Source organism: Salmo trutta, chromosome 17, assembly GCF_901001165.1.
Source record: "Salmo trutta chromosome 17, fSalTru1.1, whole genome shotgun sequence".
Taxonomy (NCBI): Eukaryota; Metazoa; Chordata; class Actinopteri; order Salmoniformes; family Salmonidae; genus Salmo; species Salmo trutta.
Genome location: NC_042973.1, coordinates 15,224,541 through 15,238,845, shown reverse-complemented (window position 1 = coordinate 15,238,845; position 14,305 = coordinate 15,224,541). Strand labels below are relative to the sequence as shown.

Sequence of the window (14,305 nt, the reverse complement as noted above, 5' to 3'; positions counted from 1 at the left end):
ACTAACTAACAACCACAGGCACATATTGCAGTTTATTAGATAGCCAAACAAGTATTGTCACATGTTCGTCTTCAACTAACTATGGTTGGGGCAGTGCGTTTCGAATCTTTGCAGCTAGCAGGGTTGGTGCCCCGCAAAATCCTCCAGAGTTTGCTGGATTACAATCATGTTTGCAACTAGCCACGACTGTCAAAAGGCATCCCTTGCATATAACAAACGATTCATATTATGTTTGGTTGTGCCTCAGGATAAATATATTCAGTTATATTTAACAACTATCATCAATGTCTCACCATTTCTTTCCTGACAAAGCCGACATGGGTCAAATGGCTTAAAATGACATAAAATGGCCAAAGACAGGTGTAACTAGGAATACGGTGTAACCAAAGTATGAAGCTAAGCAAAAACCAAGCACTGGAAATGTATTTAACAAATATATTTATAGTGAATAGGCCTTGCAGTTGACAACTTAATTTAGCTATTTATTTATACTAAACAAAAATATAAACGCAACAATTTCCAAGATGTTACTGAGTTACAGTTCATAGAAGGAAATCAGTCAATTGAAATAAATGCATTAGGCCCTAATCTATGGCTTTCACATGACTGGGCAGGGGTGTGGGCCTGGGAGGGCATAGGCCCACCCACTAAGGAGCCAGGCCTGATAATCAGAATATTTTTTTTCCCCACAAAAGGGCTTTATTACAGACAGAAATACTCCTCAGCACCCCTCTTCAAGACGATCCCACAGGTGAAGAAGCCTGATGTGGAGGTCCTGGGCTGTTGTGGTTACACGTGGTCTGCGGTTGTGAGGCCGATTGGCTGTACTGCCAAATTCTCTAAAACAACGTTGGAGGCGGCTTATGGTATATAAATGAACATTAAATTCTCTTGCAACAGGTCTGTTGGACATTCCTGCAGTCAGCATGCCAACTGCACGTTCACTCAACTTGAGACATCTGTGGCGTTGTGTTGTGTGACAAAACTGCACATTTTAGAGTGGCCTTTTATTGTCCCCAGCACAAAGTGCACCTGTGTAATGATCATGCTGTTTAATCAGCTTCTTGATATGCCACAATTGTCAGGTGGATGGATTATCTTGGCAAAGGAGAAATGCTCACTAACAGGGATGTAAACAAATTTGTGCACAACATTTGAGAGAAATAAGCTTTTTGTGCGTATGGAAAATTTCTGGGATCTTTTATTTCAGCTCATGGAACATGGGACCAATACTTTACATGTTACATTTATGTTTTTGTTCAGTATATATTATTGGATTAGCCATGATGACTAAATAATTGTATTATGGCTGGTTAACGTAGGATAGGGTAATGGTTTTGGTCTATTTTATTTGCTAACACATACAAATTAATTTAAAATGGGCCTACTAGCAAATAAAATGGGCCGTGTGGACACGAGTTAAATCATTAGTATGCTGGATTTTAATCCATCTGAGCATCAATCAGCTAGGCCTATATCTGTTTCCTTAAAGGAAATGTATTAACTGAAAGACAAGCAAGAATTGTTCTAGGACTGTCTGGGAGTAGGGAAGGGAAAGGTCTATTAACTAATTTACCGACTGGTGATGTCCAGGCAGGCCAAAACGCCATCCCACCAAAACAGGCAGAAATTTCAGGTGGTCTTTTCAAACAGCTCTTACACTATAAGGGCATTATCATCATGTTCACAATTTCACAGTATTATTCCAACTTTGTATTTGAAATATATACACAAAACACAGGAATATTACATTTGATTCCACTGGGCTTTTAAATGATCTCATAATAATACACTACATACTCGTCGAACATCTCATTCCAAAATCATGAGCATTAATATGGAGTTGGTCCCCCCTTTGCTGTTCTGACAGCCTCCACTCTTCTAGAAGGCTTTCCTCCTAGATGTTCGAACATTGCTGCGGGGACTTCCTTCCATTCAGCCACGAGCATTAGTGAGGTTGGGCACTGATGTTAGGCGATAAGCCCTGGCTCGCAGTCGGCATTCCAATTCATCCCAAAGGTGTTTGATGGGGTTGAGATCAGGGCTCTGCGCAGGCCATTCAATTTCTTCCACACCGATCTCGACAAACCATTTCTGTATGGACCTTGCTTTGTGCACTGGGGCATTGTCATGTTTAAACAGGAAAGGGCTTCCCCAAACTGTTGCCACAAAGTTGGAAGCGCAGAATTGTCTAGAATGTAATTGTATGCCGTAGCGTTAAGATTTCCCTTCACTGGAACTAAGGGCACTAGCCTGAACCATGAATAACAGCCCCAGACCATTATTTTTCCTTCACCAAACTTTACTGTTGGCACTATGCATTGGGGCAGGTAGCATTCTCCTGGCACCCGCCAAACCCAGATTTGTCCGTCGTACTGCTAATTGGTGAAGCGTGATTCATCACTCCAGAGAACGCGTTTCCACTGCTCCAATGGCGGCGAGCTTTACATCACTCCAGCCGACAGTTGGCATTGCGCATGGTGGTCTTAGGATTGTGTGCGGCTGCTCGAGCATGGAAACCCATTTCATGAAGATCCCAACAAACAGTTATTGTGCTTACGTTCCTTCCAGAGGCAGTTCGGAACTCTGTAGTAAGTGTTGCAACCAAGGACAGACTATTTTTTACGTGCTACACCCTTCAGCATTCGGTGGTACCATTCTGTGAGCTTGTGTGGCCTACCACTACGCGGCTGAGCCGTTGTTGCTCCTAGACATTTCCACTTCACAATAATGGTACTTTTATTTTTTTATTTTTTTATTTCACCTTTACAAGGTTCTCATTTGCAACTGCAACCTGGCCAAGATAAAGCATAGCAATTCGTCAAATACAACAACAGTTACACATGGAATAAACAAAACATACAGTAAATATTACATTAGAACAAAAGAAAACAAAAAGTCTATATACAGTGAGTGCAAATGAGGTAGGATAAGGGAGTTAAGGCAATAAATAGGCCATGGTGGCGAAGTAATTACAATATAGCAATTAAACACTGGAATGGTAGATGTGCAGAAGATGAATGTGCAAGTAGAGATACTGGGGTGCAAAGGAGCAAGATAAATAAACACACAGTATGGGGATGAGGTAGGTAGATAGATGGGCTATTTACAGATGGGCTATGTAGAGGTGCAGTGATCTGTGAGCTGCTCTGACAGCTGGTGCTTAAAGCTAGTGAGGGAGATATGAGTCTCCAGCTTCAGAGATTTATGCAGTTCGTTCCAGTCATTGGCAGCAGAGAACTGGAAGGAAAGACGACCAAAGGAGGAATTGGCTTTGGGGGTGACCAGTGAGATATACCTGCTGGAGCGTGTGCTACGAGTGGGTGCTGCTATGGTGACCAGTGAGCTGAGATAAGGCGGGGCTTTACCTAGCAGAGACTTGTAGATGATCTGTAGCCAGTGGGTTTGGCGACGAGTATGAAGCGAGGGCCAACCAACGAGAGCGTACAGGTCGCAATGGTGGGTAGTGTATGGGGCTTTGGTGACAAAAAGGATGGCACTGTGATAGACTGCATCCAGTTTGTTGAGTAGAGTGTTTGAGGCTATTTTATAGATGACATCGCCGAAGTCGAGGATCGGTAGGATGGTCAGTTTTACAAGGGTATGTTTGGCAGCATGAGTGAAGGATGCTTTGTTGCGATATAGGAAGCCGATTCTGGATTTAATTTTGGATTGGAGATGCTTAATGTGAGTCTGGAAGGAGAGTTTACAGTCTAACCAGACACCTAGGTATTTGTTGTTGTCCACATATTCTAAGTCAGAACCGTCCAGGGTAGTGATGCTAGGCAGGTGGGCAGATGCGGGCCGCGATCGGTTGAAGAGCATGCATTTAGTTTTACTTGCATTTAAGAGCAGTTGGAGGCCACGGAAGGAGAGTTGTATGGCATTGAAGCTCGTCTGGAGGTTACACACAGTGTCCAAAGAGGGGCCAGAAGTATACAGAATGGTGTCGTCTGCGTAGAGGTGGATCAGAGAATCACCAGCAGCAAGAGCAACATCATTGATGTATACAGAGAAGAGAGTCGGCCCGAGAATTGAACCCTGTGGCACCTCCATAGATTGCCAAAGGTCCGGACAACAGGCCCTCAGATTTGACACACTGAACTCTATCAGAGAAGTAGTTGGTAAACCAGGCGAGGCAATCATTTGAGAAACCAAGGCTGTTGAGTCTGCCAATAAGAATGTGGTGATTGACAGAGTCGAAAGCCTTGGCCAGGTCGATGAATACGGCTGCACAGTAATGTCTCTTATCGATGGCGGTTATGATGTCGTTTAGGCCCTTGAGCGTGGCTGAGGTGCACCCATGACCAGCTCTGAAACCAGATTGCATAGCGGAGAAGGTACGGTGGGATTCGAAATGGTCGGTAATCTGTTTGTTTACTTGGCTTTCGAAGACCTTAGAAAGACAGGGTAGGATAGATATAGGTCTGTAGCAGTTTGGGTCTAGAGTGTCAAGGGGATGACCGCAGCAGCTTTCCAATCTTTGGGAATCTCAGACGACACGAAAGAGAGGTTGAACAGGCTAGTAATAGGGGTTGCAACAATTGCGGTGGATCATTTTAGAAAGAGAGGGTCCAGATTGTCTAGCCCGGCTGATTTGTAGGGGTCCAGATTTTGCCGCTTTTTCCGAACATCAGCTATCTGGATTTGGGTGAAGGAGAAATGGTGGGGGCTTTGGCGGGTTGCTGTGGAGGGTGCCGGGCAGTTGACCGGGTTAGGGGTAGCCAGGTGGAAAGCCTGGCCAGCCGTAGAGAAATGCATATTGAAATTCTCAATTATAGTGGATTTATCGGTGTAACAGCTTATTGAAATTCTCAATTATAGTGGATTTATCGGTGGTAACAGTGTTTCCTAGCCTCAGAGCAGTGGGCAGCTGGGAGGAGGTGCTCTTATTCTCTATGGACTTTACAGTGTCCCAGAACTTTTTTGAGTTAGTACTACAGGATGCAAATTTCTGTTTGAAAAGCTAGCCTTAGCTTTCCTAACTGCCTGTGTATATTTGTTCCCAACTTTCCTGAAAAGTTGCATATCGTGGGGGCAATTCGATGCTAATGCAGAACGCCACAGGATGTTTTTGTGCTGGTCAAGGGCAGACAGATCTGGAGTGAACCAAGGGATATATCTATTCCTAGTTCAACATTTTTTGAATGGGGCATGCTTATTTAAGATGGTGAGGAAGGCACTTTTAAAGAATAGCCAGGCATCATCTACTGACGGGATGAGGTCAATGTCGTTCCTGGATACCCCGGCCAGGTCGATTAGAAAGGCCTGCTCGCAGAAGTGTTTTAGGGAGCGTTTGACAGTGATGAGGGGTGGTCGTTTGGTCGCAGACCCATTACGGATGCAGGCAATGAGGCAGTGATCGCTGAGATCTTGATTGAAAACAGCAGAGGTGTATTTGGAGGGCGAGTTAGTTAGGATGACATCTATGAGGGTGCCCGTGTTTACGGATTTGGGGTTGTACCTGGTAGGTTCATTGATAATTTGTGTGAGATTGAGGGTATCAAGCTTAGATTGTAGGATGGCCGGGGTGTTAATCATGTCCCAGTTTAGGTCACCTAGTAGCACGAGCTCAGAAGATAGATGGGGGGCAATCAATTCACATATGGTATCGAGGGCACAGCTGGGGTTTGAGGGAGGTCTATAGCAAGCGGCAACAGTGAGAGACTTGTTTCTGGAAAGGTGAATTTTTAGAAGTAGAAGCTCGAATTGTTTGGGTACAGACTTGAATAGTAATACAGAACTCTGCAGGCTCTCTCTACAGTAGATTGCAACACCGCCCCCTTTGGCAGTTCTATCTTGGCGGAAAATGTTATAGTTAGCGATGGAGATTTCAGGGTTTTTGGTGGTTTTCCTACGCCAGGATTCAGACACGGCTAAGACATCCGGGTTGGCAGAGTGTGCTAAAGCAATGAGTAAAACAAACTTAGGGAGTAGGCTTCTAATGTTAACATGCATGAAACCAAGGCTTTTACGGTTACAGAAGTCAACAAATTGCATGTCAGAGCAAAAACCAAGCCATGAGTTCGAAGGAGTTGTCCGTACAGCTCCGAGACAGGATTGTGTTAAGGCACAGATCTGGGGAAGGGTACCAAAAAAATTCTGCAGCATTGAAGGTCCCCAAGAACACAGTGGCCTCCATCATTCTTAAATGGAAGAAGTTTGGAACCACCTAGACTCTTCCTAGAGCTGGCCGCCTGGCCAAACTGAGCAATCGGGGGAGAAGGGCCTTGGTCAGGGAGGTGACCAAGAACCCGATGGTCACTCTGACAGAGTTCCTCTGTGGAGATGCGAGAACCTTCCAGAATGACAACCATCTCTGCAGCACTCCACCAATCAGGCTTTTATGGCCAGATGGGAGCCACTCCTCAGTAAAAGGCACATGTCAGCCCGCTTGGAGTTTGCCAAAAGGCACCAAAAGACTCTCAGACCATGAGAAACAAGATTCTCTTGTCTGATGAAACCAAGAATGAACTCTTTGACCTGAATGCAAAGCGTCACGTCTGGAGGAAACATGACACCATCCCCAGGGTGAAGCATGGTGGTGGCAGCATCATGCTGTGGGGATGTTTTTCAGCGACAGGGACTGGGAGACTAGTTAGGATCGAGGCAAAGATGAACAGAGCAAAGTATAGAGAGATCCTCGATGAAAACCTGCTCCAGAGCGCTCAGGACCTGAGACTGGGGTGAAGGTTCACCTTCCAACAGGACAACGGCCCTAAGCACACAGCCAAGACAAAGTGGGAGTGGCTTCGGGACACGTCTCTGAATGTCCTTGAGTGGCCCAGCCAGAACCCGGACTTGAACCTGATCAAACATCTCTGGAGAGACCTGAAAATAGCTGTGTAGTGACGCTTTCCATCCAATCTGACAGAGCTTGAGAGGATCTATAGAGAAGAATGGGAGAAGCTCCCCAAATACATGTGTGCCGAGCTTGTAACTTCAAACCCAAGAAGACTCAAGGCTGTAATTGCTGCCAAAGGTGCTTCAACAAAGTACTGAGTAAAGGGTTTTGAATATTTATGTAAGTGTCATATTTCAGTTTTATTGTTAATACATTTGCAAAAATGTCAACCTGTTTTTGCTTTGTCATTATAGGGTATTGTGTGTGTAGATTGTAGATGCGGGGGAAAAAACTATTTAATCAATTTTAGAATAAGGCTGTAACATAACAAAATTAGTAAAAAGTCAAGGGGTCTGATTACTTTCCGAATGCAATGTATGTTGTCTGTGCCTGTATTAAAATGATAAATTGTCCTGCAATTACTTCCACTTCACCCATTACTATTAGTGAAGTCGAAAATGATTAAGTTGGAGTTCGAGGGTCAGAAGCGATCACTACCTAGATACATTTTCAAATATTAGAACATTTCCTTGATTTGTTAGAGCATCTCTGGTGATTCCTGGGCACATGGCAGCAGACTGCCCAATAGGAATCCAGGAGACCACTAAGCTTTCGTTCTCTGTAGCAACAGTGACTTCCTTTATTTATTTATTTATTTATTGATGAGTGAGTTTTTTCCCCCCTCTCTTGTTGGTCCTGTCCCCCTTCTTAACGAGGTGCTCTCAAACTGTAAAAATCAATTGTGACTAAGATTAACCATCCTATGACGGTGAAATCTTTATCCTCAAAACCCACATTGTTCTATTGTGTTGCACTGTAAAAACAGAAATACTTAGATTTTTTTGAATATTCAAAGTACCTTGAATAAGGCAGATGTTTCTTTCAAATGGAAATGGACCGCACAGTGGAAGTTGCATCGTTAGAATGGTTGTGTATTTAAGGACAGGACAACCAAAAGGAGAGGATTTTTTAAAAGGGTGTTGAGGCAGAATAGAGGGGGTTAAGGATGGCGTGAGGACAGAGGCCTATGGTTGGGTATATCAGTGCCACGTGTCCACCCTGGCACCTTTCCGCTGCACTCGAAGGTTGTCGAATTGCAAACCCGCTCTGCCCCGGCCTGTTCTCGCGCTCTGCCTAAAGGTAGGTGAGTGTTGCCCTATGATGTCTTTACTTTATTTCATTTCCATCATCACCATACCAGTTGTTTTCTAGACATAATCTAGCATTGCATTTAGGATTGTGTGCATGTCTCTGTGTTATGGCTCGTTTCAAGCTGCATCGTTCTTAGATGAGCTACGGGACAGAGGAGAACTCATCAATTTAGGAGGAATGAGCTCTCAATGAGCTCCACTATAAATAATATTTTATGCTCTACTCGGATGGCAAGATAAGACCTAAGCCATTGTCCACATGCAAAGTCAAGGTGATCTAGCTGCAGTGACGTCAAGATGTACCAGTGAAATTAATTTCCCTAGCTCATTTTGTAACTACTAGAATGTCTTAGTAAAGTATTTGCACGACGATTGCCTGTAATAAGCAGTGAATATGCAGTTTGTGTTTTATATATTCACTCTCAAATTACATTCAGTGTTTGGTTTGCATGATCAATGGTGCACTTTTACTAGTGTGAGGATTAAGAAATCATGTGTGAGAGATTTATCAGACAGAATTAGTAGACTATATCTGGTTTACTGATGTCTTTCCAAACACAAGGGTTTAAATCCACCAGGTAGGCCTAAACAAGACCAAATCTATTAATTGTAAGCCTTCATGCTTGGGCTGAGAATGGCCAGGGACCTCACAATACGATATTTTCACGATACTTAGGTGCCAATACGATATGTATTGCGATTTTCACTATTCTACATGTATTGCGATTCAATACTGCGATTTATTTGAATTAGATTTTTTTTTTTGCGATTTGATGTTACAAACATATTGCCTGTTGTAGAGAGACGAGAGGTTATGAGAACTAGTTATGATCAGTCAGGGAAATAAAAATGCTAAAAACATGGCTCACTATTTCAAAAGAAGATGGAGAACAAGCTATAGGATGAAAAATCCCAGAGTTTTAGCGCAGGTGAAGTCGACTAGCGCTAGCTAATGCTACCAACAGTAGCAAAAAAAACGTTGGTCAAATATTGATAAAATATCGTCCCAATATAATATTACGACATGTAACTGTATCGGTATTTTCCCCCATCATTACTACATGCTAAGATCATCATTATCCTCAGTTAAAACTTCTAAATATTTCAAATATATCTTGACTTATTAAAATTGACTTAACCGTCGATCAGTTAGCTGCCTGAAAATAAATTTGGCCATCATGCTTATCAGTCCATAGGGTAATTTGCATAATTTGTGGAATTAAATTGGCTCCTGTGCATTTTTGTTAGTCATCATGTATTTTTTCACACGCACACAGCATACAGAGTCTAGTCTGAGGAGCGGAATACCCTGCCACCTGTCTGGCAGCGCGAGAGTAGCTCCTCAAAAAGCCTGTAGGCTACTGGAGTGAAACCTGCTTTTCTAAGCAACAAATAACAATTATAAATGCAATTGCGTATTCAAAACTTTGGTAGCCACGATTAAAAGGAGCTATTCTTATTTCTCAATTGGAACTTGTAATTAATGCGTGCCTCCCATTCGCCATTCGGGTGTATAGGCTGTAGCCTGCTTACCGTTGGCTATCAACTCGTCACCCACCATTTTGCAATGTGAGCTTGTGGCAGTATAATTGTTTGAAACCTGAATGTTTTACTTTACTTCAAATAATGAGGTATGTCTTACCTTGCTTCAAAGTAGCCATGCGAAAATCCATCCGTAAAAACATGGAGGCAAGTATTTCATAATGACTTCCTCATGCCATTAACCAGCTTTTCCCTCCTGTTCTATTGGTTTTCATATCAACTTTCTTTTGTTGTCCAGAAGCCAAAGGCACAATCCTAGTCATATTAGCAACCCATCATAGTTTGTTGCTATGAGATTCCCCCTCTTTCAAAGTTTCTAACAGAGATTTTAATCTCTGTCACAACTGCTTGCATTAGGTTTAGAATGGTGAATTCTATTGTGGCAAATGTTTGAAAATGACTTTATTAGCTGCTTCATTACAGGAGTCTAATAATCGTCTATCGCCTTTTGAAATGTAAGATGATAGGCTTGCTATTGTTTCATGTTTCCATTTAAATTAATATCTTAATGAAAAACGACCGTTCCTTTTATTCATGCCAAGTATCAGAGAGGAAGAGGCAAAGCAAGAGGTTTCACTCTCACCAAAATCTGTCCAAAATAATCACAGTACGTTTCTATGGGTTTACTTTGGCCCTAAGCTTTTCACCTGCCTTTGTTAGAGTGGAAACATAAGCATCTCGTCATTATATACAGATCTCTAATAAGATTTTCTGTTGGTTAAGTCATTTTACTGTGTGGAATTTATTTTACCGTTTGTTGACCGGTTAATGAGGGTCAGTTAGTCGGCAGCAAAATTGAGCGATATTTCCACCCCTAAAATTGACCATGAAAATTTAAAAGGTATGTAAAAAGCCAGTCCTACTATTACAACTCTTAAATAAGATTGAACATATGCAAATTAACTTTCTCCAGTACTGGATATTGAGCACACTTTTTAATTTCATTCAAACCATTTCTATTTGCAGAAATATATTCTAATCTCGCTGTGAATTTTTTTATGATCTGGTGTCATTACTGAACTGCATTGCAAAGAACAAAGTTTAGGAGACACTTGAGAAACAAAGTAGCTAAGACTATTTTTAATCAAAGGAATGAAAAAAGATGTATTTGGAGGATTCAACCAGAATTCAATGTTACACAAACGTTACCAGAGCAAAGCTCTTTCTACACTGTATGACTGGTGCGGTAAACTGCTTGGTGGTGCAACAGAATTTAAAACTAATTGTCTCATAATGGTTTTCTGCCACTCAAACCTAAATGGTATGCACAATACAAAAGACCCTAACATTTTAATGGGATACTGTAGCTGCATTAGTCTGATTTAGCATCATTTAAAAAAAAAAAAGATATACTTTGAGGCCAATACTAAGTTTTTCATGAATCAGTCATCTCTCGCTCATGAAAAAGACTATACAATCCACAGATCTCATCTATTGTTATGTATTTGACCCATATGGAAGATGGTGTCTGTTTGGATGTTAACAAATTGAATGAAAATCATGAATAGGACCAGGACGATACCAGTATCGCGATACTCGTTAGGATCGTGGCAAAGAAGTAAACCACGAAGTGGATTTAACTTCTTTAGGAAAACAGCCCTGATGTTGGAAACAAACATCATTTTGTGATTAGGATTGCAGTGTCGGAAACTTTCTGGTAAATTTCCAGAATTTTTCCGGAAATTTTCCATGACGTTTCGCCCTGGAATTTGGGAGATTTTGCTTAAATTCATCAAAAAAGTTAGCTTATCAAATTTCAAATCAAATGTATTTATTTAGCCCTTCTTACATCAGCTGATATCTCAAAGTGCTGTACAGAAACCCAGCCTAAAACCCCAAACAGCATGCAATGCAGGTGTAGAAACACGATGGCTAGGAAAAACCCCCTAGAAAGGCCAAAACCTAGGATGAAACCTAGAGAGGAACCAGGCTATGAGGGGTGGCCAGTTGTCTTCTGGCTGTGCTGGGTGGAGATTATAACACAACATGGCCAAGATGTTCAAATGTTCATAAATGACCAGCATGGTCAAATAATAATCACAGTAGTTGTCGAGGGTGCAACAGGTCAACACCTCAGGAGTAAATGTCAGTTGGCTTTTCATAGCCGATCATTGAGAGTATCTCTACCGCTCCTGCTGTCTCTAGAGAGTTGAAAACAGCAGGTCTGGGACAGGTAGCACGTCCGGTGAACAGGTCAGGGTTCCATAGCCGCAGGCAGAACAGTTGAAACTGGAGCAGCAGCACGGCCAGGTGGACTGGGGACAGCAAGGAGTCATCACGCCAGGTAGTCCTGAGGCATGGTCCTAGGGCTCAGGTCCTCCGAGAGAGAGAGAGAGAGAGAGAGAAAGAAAGAAAGAGAGAATTAGAGAGAGCATACTTAAATTCACACAGGACACCGGATAAGACAGGAGAGATACTCCAGATATAACAGACTGACCCTAGCCCCCCGACACATAAACAACTGCAGCATAAATACTGGAGGCTGAGACAGGAGGGGTCAGGAGACACTGTGGCCCCATCCTATGATACCCCCGGACAGGGCCAAACAGGCAGGATATAACTCCACCCACTTTGCCAAAGCACAGCCCCCACACCATTAGAGGGATATCTTCATCCATCAACTTTCCATCCTGAGACAAGGCCGAGTATAGCCCACAAAGATCTCCGCCACGGCACAACCCAAGGGGGGGCGCCAACCCAGACAGGAAGACCACGTCAGTGACTCAACCCACTCAAGTGACCCACCCCTCCTAGGGACGGCATGGAAGAGTACCAGCAAGCCAGTGATTCAGCCCCTGTAATAGGGTTAGAGGCAGAGAATCCCAGTGGAGAGAGCGGAACCGGCCAGGCAGAGACAGCAAGGGCGGTTCATTGCTCCAGTGCCTTCCCGTTCACCTTCACACTCCTGGGCCAGACTATACTTAACTCTTACATCTACACGTTCCGCTAGCGGAACGTCTGCTCCAATATCCAATGATGGGCGGGGCGCGAAATTCAAACTCCTCTAAATCCGAAAACTTACACTTTTCAAACATATGACTATTTTACAGCTATTTAAAGACAAGACTCTCCTTTATCTAACCAAACTGTCCGATTTCAAAAAGGCTTTACAGCGAAAGCAAAACATTAGATTATGTCAGCAGAGTACCCAGCCAGAAATAATCACACAGCCATTTTTCAAGCTAGCATATCATGTCACATAAACCCAAACCATATCTAAATGCAGCACTAACCTTTGATGATCTTCATCAGATGACACACCTAGGACATTGTGTTATACAATACATGCATGTCTGTTCAATCAAGTTCATATTTATATCAAAAACCAGCTTTTTACATTAGCATGTGACGTTCAGAACTAGCATTCCCACCGAACACTTCCGGTGATTTTACTAAATTACTCACGATAAACGTTCACAAAAAGCATAACAATTATTTTAAGAATTATAGATACAGAACTCCTCTATGCACTCGATATGTCCGATTTTAAAATAGCTTTTCGGATGAAGCACATTTTGCAATAATGTAAGTACATAGCCCGGCGTTACAGGGCTAGCTATTTAGACACCCTGCAAGTTTAGCCTTCACCAAAATCACATTTCCTATAAGAAAAATGTTCTTACCTTGCTTGTTCTTCATCAGAATACACTGCCAGGACTTCTACTTCAATAACAAATGTAGGTTTGGTCCCAAATAATCCATCGTTATATCCAAACAGCGACGTTTTGTTCGTGCGTTCTAGACACTATCCCAACGCTAAATCTCGGCCACGAGCATGACGCAAAATATGACAAAAAATTTCTAAATATTCCATTACCGTACTTCGAAGCATGTCAACCGCTGTTTAAAACCAATATTTATGCAATTTATCTCGTAGAGAAGCGATAATATTCCGACCGGGAATCTGCCTGTCTGTAAACTGAGGAAAAAACCGAAAGCCGGGGGCGGGGCGTGTCACGCGCCTAAGGCTTAGACCATTGAGTGACTACTTAGCTTTTGCTCTCCTTTGTTTCAGCCAGGGCTTTGAATTACGTCATTCCTGTTTTTCCCGGGCTATGAGACCTCATTGGAGACGTGTGAATTGTCACGTAAGAGCAGAGATCCTTTGTAAACGATAGAGATAATAAAGAAGGGCAAGAAATGTTCAGACAGGGTACTTCCTGAACAGAAGCATCTCAGGTTTTTGCCTGCCATAGGAGTTCTGTTATACTCACAGACACCATTCAAACAGTTTCAGAAACTTTGGAGTGTTTTCTCTCCAAAGCTAATAATTATATGCATATTCCAGTTTCTGGGCAGGACTAATAATCAGATTAAATCGGGTACGTTTTTTATCCAGCCGTGAAAATACTGCCCCCTAGCCATAACAGGTTAATCATAGGACCTACTGAAGAGATGAGTCTTCAATAAAGACTTAAGGTTGAGACCGAGTCTGCGTCTCTCACATGGGTAGGCAGACCATTCCATAAAAATGGACCGCTATAGGAGAAAGCCCTGCTTCCAGCTGTTTGCTTAGAAATTCTAGGGACGGTAAGGAGGCCTGCGTCTTGTGATCGTAGCATACGTGTAGGTATGTATGTACGCCAGGACCAAATCGGAAAGATAGGTATGAGCAAGTCCATGTACTGCTTTGTAGGTTAGCAGTAAAACCTTGAAATCAGCCCTTGCCTTATTAACAGGAAGCCAGTGTAGGGAGGCTAACACTGGAGTAATATGATCCAATTTTTTGAATCTAATCAGGATTCTAGCAGCCGTATTTATAACTAAC

At 42.6% G+C, this 14,305-nt stretch overlaps 1 protein-coding gene across 1 annotated transcript in view; it reads left to right on the top strand.

Annotated features, from left to right (window-relative positions):
• The window catches only part of LOC115151679 (phosphatidylinositol 3-kinase regulatory subunit gamma), a 42,680-nt gene that overhangs the window by 614 nt on the left and 27,761 nt on the right, over window positions 1-14,305 (top strand). The gene's annotated exons all lie outside the window — the stretch shown is intronic.